Source organism: Stegodyphus dumicola, chromosome X2 (assembly GCF_044657685.1).
Source record: "Stegodyphus dumicola isolate Sdum_Otavi_A_Nest chromosome X2, ASM4465768v1".
NCBI classification, from domain to species: domain Eukaryota; kingdom Metazoa; phylum Arthropoda; class Arachnida; order Araneae; family Eresidae; genus Stegodyphus; species Stegodyphus dumicola.
The window spans coordinates 196178607-196191690 of record NC_140781.1 but is presented as its reverse complement, the minus strand read 5'-3'; positions in this window follow the sequence as shown (position 1 = coordinate 196191690).

Here is a 13084-nt window from a genome sequence, read left to right as displayed (position 1 = left end):
ATTTACGAAAGTCACCTTTTGATTAAAATGCTTTATTGGTGGAACTGAAAAATTTCAAGTAAATGATAACGAATTCTCTAACACAGGCTACTTATGAAATAAATATGTTGGTCATTTAAGTATTATAAGTTTAGCTTTAATAAAGGATAAGAGGAATTTAGGACCGATAAGTGTATGAAATATGTCGGATTCGAATACAAGATCTTCATTGTACCGGGTCGATATGCTTGCACTTCTAAGAACTGTTAAGGTTTCGCTTCAGAACAAAAGAGGATGCCCCCTCATCATTTTATAACTCATCATCATTTAATAAAAAAATCTGAAAGCTTTCAGATTTTACATTACATCCAAAGGGGCATTTTTTAACGTTTTTTAGGTTACCTTTATTTATTAAATATCATGTTCTTCGCACTTAAACCATAAAATTCAATTCAACAGCAATATCGCAAATTAATTTTAAAATGAGCATATCTTTAGAATTTCCGATACACAGTCTCGCAAAATGGATATATTTTTTTTCGGTACCGTGTTGCCATTCCTCGCTTTGAAATCATTGAGCTTGTTAATCAAAAATTCGTTAAAGTGTTACAAAATATGAAATCAATAATAAAACAACTTCCAAATTCGGGCTTCCAGACACCCATATTCGGTGGAGTATTATGTTATTCAAAATTGGATGGCTGTAAGTACCGTTGTTTTATCACAATGCGAGAAACATACATACATTTATGCAGGTTCTTCATTATTTAATTTCTTTAACTATAACATAGGGCTATAATATTTGGTGGCAACAATTTGAAAAGTGAAACGGACATTTAAAGTTTTCAACGCAAAATGCCAAAACGAAATTAATAGCCCATCTGGGCTAACGCTCTTTGAGCTAATAAATTTTTTAATATATTTAAATCTGTTATCCATTGCGTTGTAAAATAATAACTTGTACGTCCTTCTTAAATGCATGACTAAGAATTCTATGTGAAGCAATGAAAATTATTTTATGTATAATTAAAAGTGAAGCTTTAATCGATATTTTTGTGATTAAGTTCTGGAGAAAATCCGTATTAAGAAAAAAAAAAAAATATTAGGTTTCTTCATTAATTCCATCTATGTAATAATTTTGAGAATTTACGTATTACAGTAGTTCATGTATTACTATGCGGATTTTGAAAGCCAGTGATCATTTTTTTTCTAAACAGTAATTATTTTGCTCTGCTTTCCATAAAACAGCGTTTTTGAGAATAATTTTTCAGATCATTCCTATTGCTTTATATAGAGTAATTATACCCTAATAAATTTTGTCGAGAATTCGATGACGGGGGGGGGGACTGTGAAAGGCATATTTATAAGACAAGTAGTTTATATAGTAGTAGACAAGTATAGTAAGTTTGGTGCATTAGAGCAGTGATTTGAAACTCTAATTGCATGCCGGCTGAATGCAGAGTCTGAAAGCAGCTGACAGGCTGAAATTTTTGTTTTTGGAACAAAATGGAAGTATTTTTAACAAATCAAAAGTGTTTAAAACTAAATTGAAAATTTTATTTATTAAATATTTATGAAACCACAAAACAGTAATAATGATGCGAAAAAAAAGAAAAATTCAGTTTATAGTTATTTTGTTCCGAAATCGAAACGTTGGTATCTGGAAAAAATTTCATTTGGTTACACTTTGAAAATTCAAACATATTGACTTTTAAATATTAAATTTTCAGACTGATATTTATAAATACTAAGCTAACAATAAACAAATTCCGAAAATTTCTCCACAGCACAAATCACGAGAATAAATAATGACAACCTATTCTCACTTCATGTTTACTAAATGTTTCTTCGCCGTATACAGAAGAAATACTATAAGAATTTTACTATGTTTTACTAACGTTTGTTTTATTTTTAAACTTTACTGCCCTCTCTTATTTTCCACTTCTGGCCAGAATAAACGCGTTAGTTTTATTATGCAAATTGTGCTTGCAAATTCTGAAGTATTTAAGTTGTGGCTTTTAGCCAAGAAGCGTTAGAGAAAGAGAGTGAGAGTTCTCGGCCGCTTTATTTCACGCGCGCTTCAGTCAGTTGTTGTCCGCCTTTAAGGCCAAAACTTTAGTCGTCTAGTTATTGAAGACGTATTATAGTTTTCCCGCACTATGGCGTACTACATACGTAAAAATCTAAAAGGCCAATCTTAGTCTTTAGTCTTTTAGTTACTAGTCTGTGTAAAATATTTGAGTTTAGCTCTTATTAAATTTAGTTAGTTTGTAGTTCTTATTTTCCTACTTTCAGACCACAAGTGCTGGTCTTTGTTTCCCGAAGTGCGGGAGTATATGTAAATTGTAAGGGTAATTAAACCCTTCTAATCTTTGTCTTATCTTCTACAATAGCATAGAACATAGTTTTAAGTAAGCTCACTGTTCTACTCAGGACACCTACATATTTGCTTAAACAGATAAGAAGAAATAGTAGTCATGATAATACTTGTATATTTGTATGCATATGATTACAAACTTCTTTATTTCTTACAACGTTCCGTTACAACTACTTCATGGCGTTTCGAGTTTGATAAATTTGTCACCTTGAAGTAGAATTATTATAAACTATCTAGATCACAAATTGCAGATTCATCGATCAATCAGGTTCTTTTTTTAGATATGCTAATTTTCAGCTGCGGGAAAAAAGCCTGGTCCCACATAAAGCGATTATTGTTATTTGCAAACATTTTAACCTATAGGTATTCATCTTTTGACAAACACGAAAAATGTTAATCAAATCTGTATCTTCAAATCTTTGAATAAGATTTATGATAATTAACTCTATTTTTTCTATTTTTACACTTTCTGGGGGTGTTATAAACCGAATATACTCATGTTTGTTCTGAATGGCAATGCAAATAATTCAAATTCAAAACTGGACTCCAAATCTTTAAAATCGTAAACATTTTCTTTAAATCCTTGTCATAACATTGTGAATTAATTTACGGGAGGGGGACGTATTAGCTGGCTGCTAATGCGCTGCCTGTTTGAGAACACTGCATTAGAGGACGTTTGATTGCTTGTAACATTTAACAGATCTCTTTACAAGATCCTTTGGAAATTTATTGATCTTGTGGGAATATTAATTCATTAACGCTGCTGAAAGCAGACAGCAGTAATAAAGAGAAAATAAATGGAAACATTTTGTAAATTTATCACCGGGAGCAATAACATTATATTGAAATTTAATCCAAGTAATTATGTAGTTAATAAAATCTCCCCATGGTAAAGTCATGTAACAATTTCTGAAGATGTGGCTCTTAATAGAGTAAGAAATTTAAATTAATTTAAATCTCCTGTTGATTCCAAATTATGAAACGTACTTCATTTTTCACTCTGTTAAAATGGTGTATATAATTAAACTGTGCAGACTTCTAGATATAATTTGAAAAGATGTACCAAGCAAAAATTTAATGGGCTTAATTTTTAATTTAACATTCTAGCACCCAATCTGTTGTATCAACATATAAGGAACAGAGTTTTATAAAATAGCCTTCTTTTGAAGTTACTCAGTGTATGTTCCTTTTCACTTTATTAAAAGATGAATTTGATTCTTTACACTGTGGGTATGAACTAAACTCGCGCGTCTGCAAAATGGCTAATGCACTCTTTAGTTATTCATCTAAATAAAGACAGACCTGGAGTAAACAACTCTGAATTACGAGATACCATTCGAAGTAAAATTTAAAAGACCGTAAAGAGTATTTTGCAGAGGTAGGTGGGAGAGGTATTCTACCTATAAAATTCCACTAGTGTTCGAGTGGATAAGACTGCTGAAAGCAGGTAGCTGATCCCCGGTTCAAACCTATGTGGACAGGTTGGCTGCACAGTTGGCTTTCGGCGTTTTACCCTTGTGTAACTTGGATGGGAAACTGTTCATCTTAGAAAATCCTCCACGAAGGCATCCCTAACTCTAGAGTTCTTTACAAATTCCAGTAACTTTAACCATTCGGGCATTGGCGGGGCTAATAGAAGCGGACGTTCTGATGGTGTACTACCCTCTGCAGAAATTGTGCAGAAAATGGTGGACGTGACAGGTGATTATATTAAAAGATCACAGGTGTTTGTAATAAAGTAATGAAGTATTTTTATGTTACCACTACTTTTCATTCAACCCTTTTATTAATAATAAATATACATTGCCATTATAAAATATTTATTAGGTGTTTTTAATACATTACTTAGAAGTAGTTACTTGTAAAATAAAATAGTTAAATATTTCCAAAATAAAAATTCTTTCTGATCAGGTTAATTTAAATGAACAAGAAATATTTAAATACCAAGAGTTTAAACTTTCTATCTGTTGGGATGATATTTGCATGTGTCAACTCACAAATATGATTTCAAAAATTAACAAGCAAAAAAATCTTAGATTTTATGACATATATTTACTAAATAATTTAATACATTTACTAAAATTCATTATTTTAAAGAATTTTTGCTGAAGAAAAGAAAAGCTAGCGTTTGAATTACATGAAAGGTGTTTTAGGCTTAGACAAAAACTAAGTGCAAAATTTTGCCATTGAATACTGTAAATGGAAAATGAAAAAATGCTTCATTCAAAAGACAGAGGACGAGCAAAAAACAGATCTAAATACACTGTTCTCAGTTTTTCTTTTTCTTCTTTGCTTTTGCTTAATTTGAATTTTTAGAATCCCATGTCTATGTGTTTAACATATGAAGTTAGAATTTACGTGATTTTTTTTCAAAGTTATGTTTCAAGATTATGCATCAAATTATATTATTTTACTTTAGTAATTTTCCTCTTTGTTCCAGTCTACTGATCTATAATATTTTTCCAGAAGTTTTACTGGAAAACATTTAAACATTTGTGAGCTGTCTTAATTAATAACTAATAATAAATATACGAATGAACAGAAGATCGAAAGCACTTTTTTAACGCTAAGTACTTGAGACAATGCAGTTTGAACTTGAAATCTATTAAGCGAAACTTATTTTTGCTTTTTTTAACTTGTGCCTTTGAGTAATTCCACTCTCAATCAAACAAGTTAGAAAGCGAAACCTGTAATTATACAGCTCACAAAATTGATTGCATCGAGTTTACAGCACCGAACAAGTGAGTTACAAAGGAAGTGTTTCTAATCTCTTGCAGCCTAGAGGCATTTTAAGGGAGTGTATCAAACTTGCCTTAGCAAATTTAATTTTAAGTCCTCAGAGTCCAGATTATATTTATTGTTTACAAGTCATGGACTTATTTGTTATCGTGTAACAATCGATCCATTACCATCGACTCATTACTTCTATGATAGTGACACAAAAAGGAAAAGATGCATCCTAAAAGAAGATAAAGTTAATGCGGATTGTGACAGCACAAAAAAGCTATTAGGTTATTAATTCCTGCATTAGGTAATACGGCAGGATTATTTTCTTAGCCTATATGAAGAGTATGTCATACTTTTGTTTTCCTCTAAGGCATTATTTAATTATTCGTTAGCGATGGGTATTATTCAAGCCCAAAGCTTGCATTACTGTAGATATTTAGAGCAATATATTTAAGCTCTTAGAGCTTAAAGAGGCTTATCTTTCCTCATATTTCAGGAATTCTTAATACAGTAAACTGGCGTTTATCCGAATTAATATAGAGAAGGTTATTTAGATAACAATTTTTAGGATAAGCAGCAATCAGGTTTGATTTCGTAAAAGCCTGGAAATGGCTCCTTTTCTGCGAAGGTCATTTTGAGAAAAATATTGTTTTTGGATTTATTTTGCATAGCATAACTTCAAAATTTCTTTTTTAAAGTTTTAATTTAAATCAAATAAAGAAAATAACATGCATCTGTAATTTAAAAAATATTTAAATTTTACTTTTATTACAATTATTATTATTTTTTTACCTGTAAGGTTTATCCAAAGTTTTTAACAGTTAATCTTTAGTTTAAGCCACTTTTCCTGTCGCTTCTTAATTTCAGCTTACAGATTCCGGCCAGAACGTGTTTTCAGAAGCGCGGTTAAGTGCAAATAAAGGAAGAACAAGTATACTCATGTCCATAAATTAAGGATAATGCAAAATCAGGCAAAGGAAGAGTTAGAAGCAAAACACATTTGACTTATTTGTAAAGCTTATTTATTAAACAAAAGGTAAAGAGCAAAAAAAAGATGCTATATGTTTGGTATTATTAAAAAAATTAGCGATTTTTTCTACCGGGAGCAAATTACAAAAAAAAAAAAAAAAAAAAAAAAAAAAAAAAAAAAAAAAAAAAAAGAACCTATTTACAAAAAACCAATATTACATGGTTGATATAATTGTTAATACATTGTATGTCTCCCAGACTATGCAATACAGTCCGTACAACGACTAGGCATGCTGAGTATCAAATTATCGGTCTGATCTTGGGGGATATTACACCACTCAAAAAGCAATGCTCTCCGAAGTTCCGGTAGACATGTAGGAGGAGTTTGACGGGCTGCAACTCGTCGGCCAAGCATGTCTCACACGTGCTCTACTGGATTCAAGTCCGGTGAGAATGCTGGCCAGTCCATACGGGTGATATCCTCCGATTGAAGGCATTCGCTTACGATGTTTGCACGGTGAGGACGGGCGTTGTCATCCATAAACACAAATTGTGCGCCCATGGCGCCCCGAAACGAACGTACATGTTTTTCCAGAATGACGTCCCGATAGATTTGGCTTGTCATGGTTCCAATTTGAACATGCAGGTCAGTTCTGGAACCCAGAATAATTCCACCCCAAACGAGTACTCCTGCACCACCGTAACGGTGTCGTTCAATGATATTTTCTTGGTGGTAACGGGTACCTGGAGCTCTCCATATGAAAGTCCGGAGAGAATCAGACTGCAAGCTAAACCTGGACTCGTCGGAAAACATCACACAAGCCCACTGTTGCGGTGTCCACAATGCATGCTCTCTACTCGAGGCTAACCGCAGGCGACAGTAAGTTGCAGTAAGTGGAACGCATCTGACAGGTCTACGAACATATAGCGTCTGTACACGGTCTGCCTTGAAATTGTCGTACCAGTGGCTAAAGAGAGCTGACGAGACAGGTCTGAGGCTGTGTTCCGCCTGTTTCTTTTGGTAGTAACTGCCAAATACCGGTTCTCATTCGGCGTTGTAACTCTGGGGCGACCTGTGATGTAACGTCTACTCACATTACCATCATCTTAGAATCGTTGCCAAAGCCTGGAGATGACACTCTGGACAATTCCAAGTTCGTCTGATACTTCCAGTTGAGTACGCCCACATTCCAGACGGCCGATAATTCTACCACGTAAAAAATCATCCAAATGCGTCCTTTGTGTCATAACTATTCAGTTATTGCACTGAAATGCTTACAAAGCGCGTGCGAACAATTTTACTTCTTTGCCTGTATTTCTTATATATCACTCTCTTACACTCTCGTCATTGTGACGTACCATAGGTGTCATCTAGTTACTTCCTGAAATTTGCGTATGATTCTTGAAGATGTGTGTAGTGATTTTACAGGTGATATATTTATTTTAGAGTTCGATTTCGCGTGACTCCTAATTATCCTTAATTTATGGACATGAGTGTATTTAAAGGTGAAGTTCTACTGGCTTCGTTAGGGAGACAGAGATTCTGAGCAACGCGCGTTCGTCTTTTAGGCTACTCTCTCTTAAGCTATTATTACGCTCGGCCATACTTTAGGCCCTTGATAGCTTCGCCGTTTAGTTAGATTTAAGGGGTAAACTCTGTTAGAACCTTGATAGCTTCGGCTATATCTTTTTAGTTAAGTTAAACTTTATTTTTAGTATTCCTGAGTTCAAGCCCAAGTGGAGGATGTAAACTCCGAGAAGGAGTCAACTGTTAAATTTATTTTGAATAATAAAGGGTAATTAACCCTTCGTACGTTTACGTTTCTACCTCTCTGAACTAAGCGATTATTCGCTTACCAGTTCTTAAGTTCCACACAATTAGCAGTAACTCAAAGGTTAGAATTTTACAAACCTATTGAAATGGTGTTTCAGAGATGAAGTTGGAAAATTGTGTGATAGCAACATTTCGTTTTGAACGTAATACATAATGTTAACTACAGTACTACTGCAAATATTTATAACTATCCCATTGGAGTATGTTGTTACGAATTTTGTACATATGTGAATAATTTTTTCTCAAATTGCATGTAAAATTGCAGTATCTTTTGTATAATGTAACATGAAATGCCTCAAGAGACGATGCTCTGCCGGAAAATAAGATTACAGGGACAAGTCTATTTAACCTTGAGGTAAATAGCTATCTCGCTAAATTGGAGAGATATCGGCAAGCCGACTATGATTTTTGGCTACTAATTTCTGTCGCCAAGTATGGCGAGAAATTGCCAAAAATCACCAAACTTGGCATCCCTCTATAACGGGAACTGGTACTGTAATTGATCCCTGTATGTATCCGGCACTTATATGTAACGTTAACCGTCTATACTTTCCAGTAATTTCGAGAAATGGAAGGTACTAGAGATTTCTCGACAGGCGGGGAAACTATATAAGACCGGAGAGATTCTCAGTTTCTTAATTATTAATTCAGACCTTATTTCGGAGTACTGAAAAATCGTGCGAACTTCGCTCTTTGGATGCGCTTTGCATTGTGTTGAGTTAAACGTTACTAATAGTTTGAAGTGGTAACTACTAATTGTGCTCCGTTATACTGAAAAGAACTGTACGGGTGCTTTTGGGGAAAGTTCTAGAACTGTAAAATGTTTCTTTTGGGAAAATAAATTTTGTTAAGCTATCATCGGGTCTGTGTGCATTCAGTCTGTTACGAACCCGTACCCGCGTTACAGTAGTATAAATTAAATACATTTCAGACTTTATTAATTAGACTGAATATTAAAAAATAAAATTAAGATTAAAATTGTGTTTAAGCAGCACAGCATGTTTCGTCGAATGGAAATACCGTAGAAATTGAGTATTTGCCAGATTGGTTGTGAGATAAAGGTCGTATGTCTTATGCTTTGGTATTGCTTGTTACATGCATGAGTAAAAAATGCAAGACACTACAGCGTTCCGAAAGACAGTGGATAGATCTGGAAAGACTCATACAAAGACATTTCTAAAGTTAAAATAGTACTGTTGTTTAACTACTATACACCGCGAAGATAACATTCGTCCTAGGTCGTGCCGTGCGGAACTGAACGTCATGTCTGCGGAAATCTGTTACATTGGCCTCTTGTTCAATACATATTTTTTTTCGTTGTTTACAAGATATTTTGAATAACACAGTATTACATATGAACATTCATATTCCACAGTTGAATACTTACATATAAGGAGAATTATGTGGTATATATACATATATATGCATATAACAGGGCATTAAATGAACACTACATTTGATGTATAAATAAGGTGCTACATTTAAGTGATAATAATCAATATGAAAAAAAGATCTTTGCACTACAGATATAAATGACATTACGCAACACTGTTTTTGGTATTTCATGTGTTAAGCTGGCATATTTACATAAATGGAATGAACACTTATATTACGAGAATTAGATATGTATATGTAACAAGGGATTATACCGGATGAATAAGAATATATGCGCATGTCAAGAAGTTAATTCAATGAGATAAAGATCTTAATATTGTAAGAGTTAGATAACTATGAAAAAAAATAGCTGAACCGAACCGAAATTTAGCAATTTAGGGAATGACTGCGATCAAAACTCTTCCAGATTACTGCATTTTTTCAGCGCAATATGTAATGATAGCATGTAGTTTTCATAGGGCAACATTGTTATTTTGAGTATTTTTCCACTACGATGCGCTAAACATGGGTGCTGGTTTTTAAAGTTGGAACTTCGCCGTCAAGCAATATAAGTCAAAAAGCAACATAACTTATAGTAAGCAACATAAGTAACATAAGTAACACAAGCAACATAAGTAACATAAGTAACATAAGTGACATAAGTAATATAACAAGCAACACAAGTAATAGTGGTCTGGACTGCCCACTTTCCCACAGTTGCAGGTGTCTGTGTTGGAAAGACCAAACCTATGCAAATATTCTTTGTACGGTCCATGTCCTGTTAGGAAATGTGACATACTGACAGTTTTGTTCTAGAGATCCATGTTTACACTTGGGACTGCATGTATACGTCGGCCCGTTGTCGCAGCATTCCACCGAGCGCTTGCCACTTGTAGGTGGAATGCTTTAGCAGCGAGATTAAAGAAGAGTTGTGGAACACTCAAGTATTAGATGCACTGCTGGCAGCTTCTTCAGCCACTGCGTCTGCACTTTCATTTCCTAGTACTCCTACGTGCGCTGGTACCCAACTGAGTACGGGACGGAAAGGATAGGGATGCTGAGGAGAATTCTCTGTGTTTTGTAGGCTGGCTCCTGCTACGTTTAACTACTAAGTCTATTAATGATAACCATAAAAGCAATTTATGAAAAACGTTAAATTAGGAAAATAATTTGTAAAGTCATTACGGTTTTGTTTGGCAATTTATTCGCTTTCTAGAGACTTTTAGCAAAACTTTTAATTCATGCAATCCAACAATAAACTTAGATATTTGAAAACCATCTTTTAGTTACATTTAATATTCCATTATTTTTGTTCCATTGCTACTTAATTTCCTTAAACAACACGTATGAAACAATGAAAAATTTTTGTTTAGAAACTGGAATGATAGACTTCCTGATTTTCTGATCCAGCATTCTCTAGATAGTTTGATTAAAGGGGAATTCATTGTAGCAGCATTCAAATTGCAAATAATCAGGTGTTTTAACCTATTTACTTCACTTAAGTGTTCAATTTCAAGTTTATACATTATCTTTGTGTTATTTGAAGTAAAATTCCTAAAAAAGGCTTTATATTACTTTGATCTTGAACATCCGAATGTTTTAAAAAACTAGCGTTAAGGCTTGATGAATAAAATGTAACACTGGCAGATTAAAAGGAACTCCCATTCCTTTTAACAGCATAAACATCAAAGCATAATTCATAACAATATTCATTAGTCAGTTAGCTCCTAAATTAAATTAATTAATAATTATTCGATCCTTAAAATGTTTTCAGTTTATTAGGTCATCATACCAGACGAGGAGACTAAACGTAACGGTATTTATAGATAACAAGGTAACTGTATTATTAGATCAGCAACAGTAAGTGACGGTACCTTTGTGCAGAAATGTTATCGAAACTTTATTAAGTCTTTTGATATTTTATCTCTCTCTGATCACACTGATATATTAATTCATTCTTTCAGTATTGTTTGTACTATATTTTCTCTCAGACATTGTTTAATGAATTTCAAAAGAAGCCGAATTAATTTTGTTGCATTATTTAAACGTATTCTACTAAACAATTTTGGCGATATTTTTAAGTTTACTTAAAGAGTGGAAAGTAGCCATTCATTAAAAGTTGCTATCATTTCTTACGTTTACGTATGTTTTACAGTCCACTAAATGTAACTCACTGTAGAATTTTACTATAAAGAGTACATTATAATGGCCAAGCTTTTACAAACATAACTAGTTTATTAACTTTGCAGCTGTTGGAGGTTTACCACCTGCACAAAGCGAACTAACTTTCAGTATGCAACAGAAAATAAAACCAGTTAAGTCCTTTTTTAATCCTACAGTTTGTAGAAAACAACAAAGAATGAATAATAACATAAATTTCCTCTATATATTGCAGGAATTAAAATATTGATTACCAGTCGAGTAACTCCGTACTATTCTGGTAAGTCGAAATCTTTGCTATATTTGCATAAAAAATGTTAGATAGCAGTTATACTGCATTATATCACGTTTGTCTGCATAAAACTTTCAGTGCTAAGAATACGTATTGGTGACTTATCTGCTTAGAATCACATTTAATTTCGTCTTTAGATACCTTAAGAATGAGAACGAAAACCGGCTAAGCAGGGAGCTTCATTTCTGCATGAATTTTTAACATCGAAAATCATAGCATACTAGCACCGAATATCTGGCAGAAAAATGGTTTAAGAAGATGCAGAATTTGTTTATGAATGTTACACAGCATTCATTCTAATGCTATAAATAAAAAAAAATAAAATGACCATGGTATTGTAAAACATTTGAATCGTCTCAAAAAATACTAATGTTTCGCTTTCTGCCAACTAAAATGAAAAACAAAATATCACCGAAACTTCCAGCCACCTTTAGTAAATTAAATTAGGTTTCTGTTATAGCTATATCGTCCATTCCGAGTTTTATACCAGCTAAATGAGCAGTAATGACGAAAGCAGATACTTAAGATACAGAAAATTACACAGGTTTAGTAGCCTTGTCTATTAACTTCTTTATTGCATCTTTTTTAAATAGTAACTGAATATACGTACTTCTAAAGATGGTCTGAAAAAAATTTATTGAAACATAGAATTAGAGAGCTGACGACTTTACAACATGCATATTTAATTACTTTCCCCCAAATTCAACGTTGCAATATCTATTCTCTCCGGTGAAAAAAAAAATAATTGGTAATACACATATCAAAAAATTCTTTTTATTCACACATTTAAGGACAAAGTTATTGGAAGGAATCTTGTTCATTGCATTTATTATAATTTAAAAATTCATTTAGTAACGGTCCTAGTTGTATAATATTAACTGAAAGTCCTGTAGATCTTATTAGACCGACAAGCGAATTATTGCCTCATCTATGTAAATACGGCAAAGCCCTGTGATGGTTTTAAATAAACCTTGTCATTAAACCTGAAATTAAACAGAAGGCACTACTTGTGCATACAGTTAAACTCCGCCATATGCGGGTAGTAAAATAACATGACGTTGAATTTACAAATTAAAAGTGGCGTAGACGGAGACTACTCAAATTAGCCTGTTTGATCTGGCTGAACTTCAAAGAAGCAATCTAACGTCTGCTAATAAATAGCTAATGCCGGAATACATGCGGCAGAGCTGGGTAAAGAAAGATTTTGTATGATTATTGTATTAGGATTGTTAAGTAATAAAACTTTTAATAATGTACTTTTAGCATTTGAAATCTTGAAAAATTAACTGTGTGTTACCAGTTGTAACAGAATTTTAATGTAAAGAATATTACACACTAGTAAATCATAAAAGAATATTATTGAATGGCATAT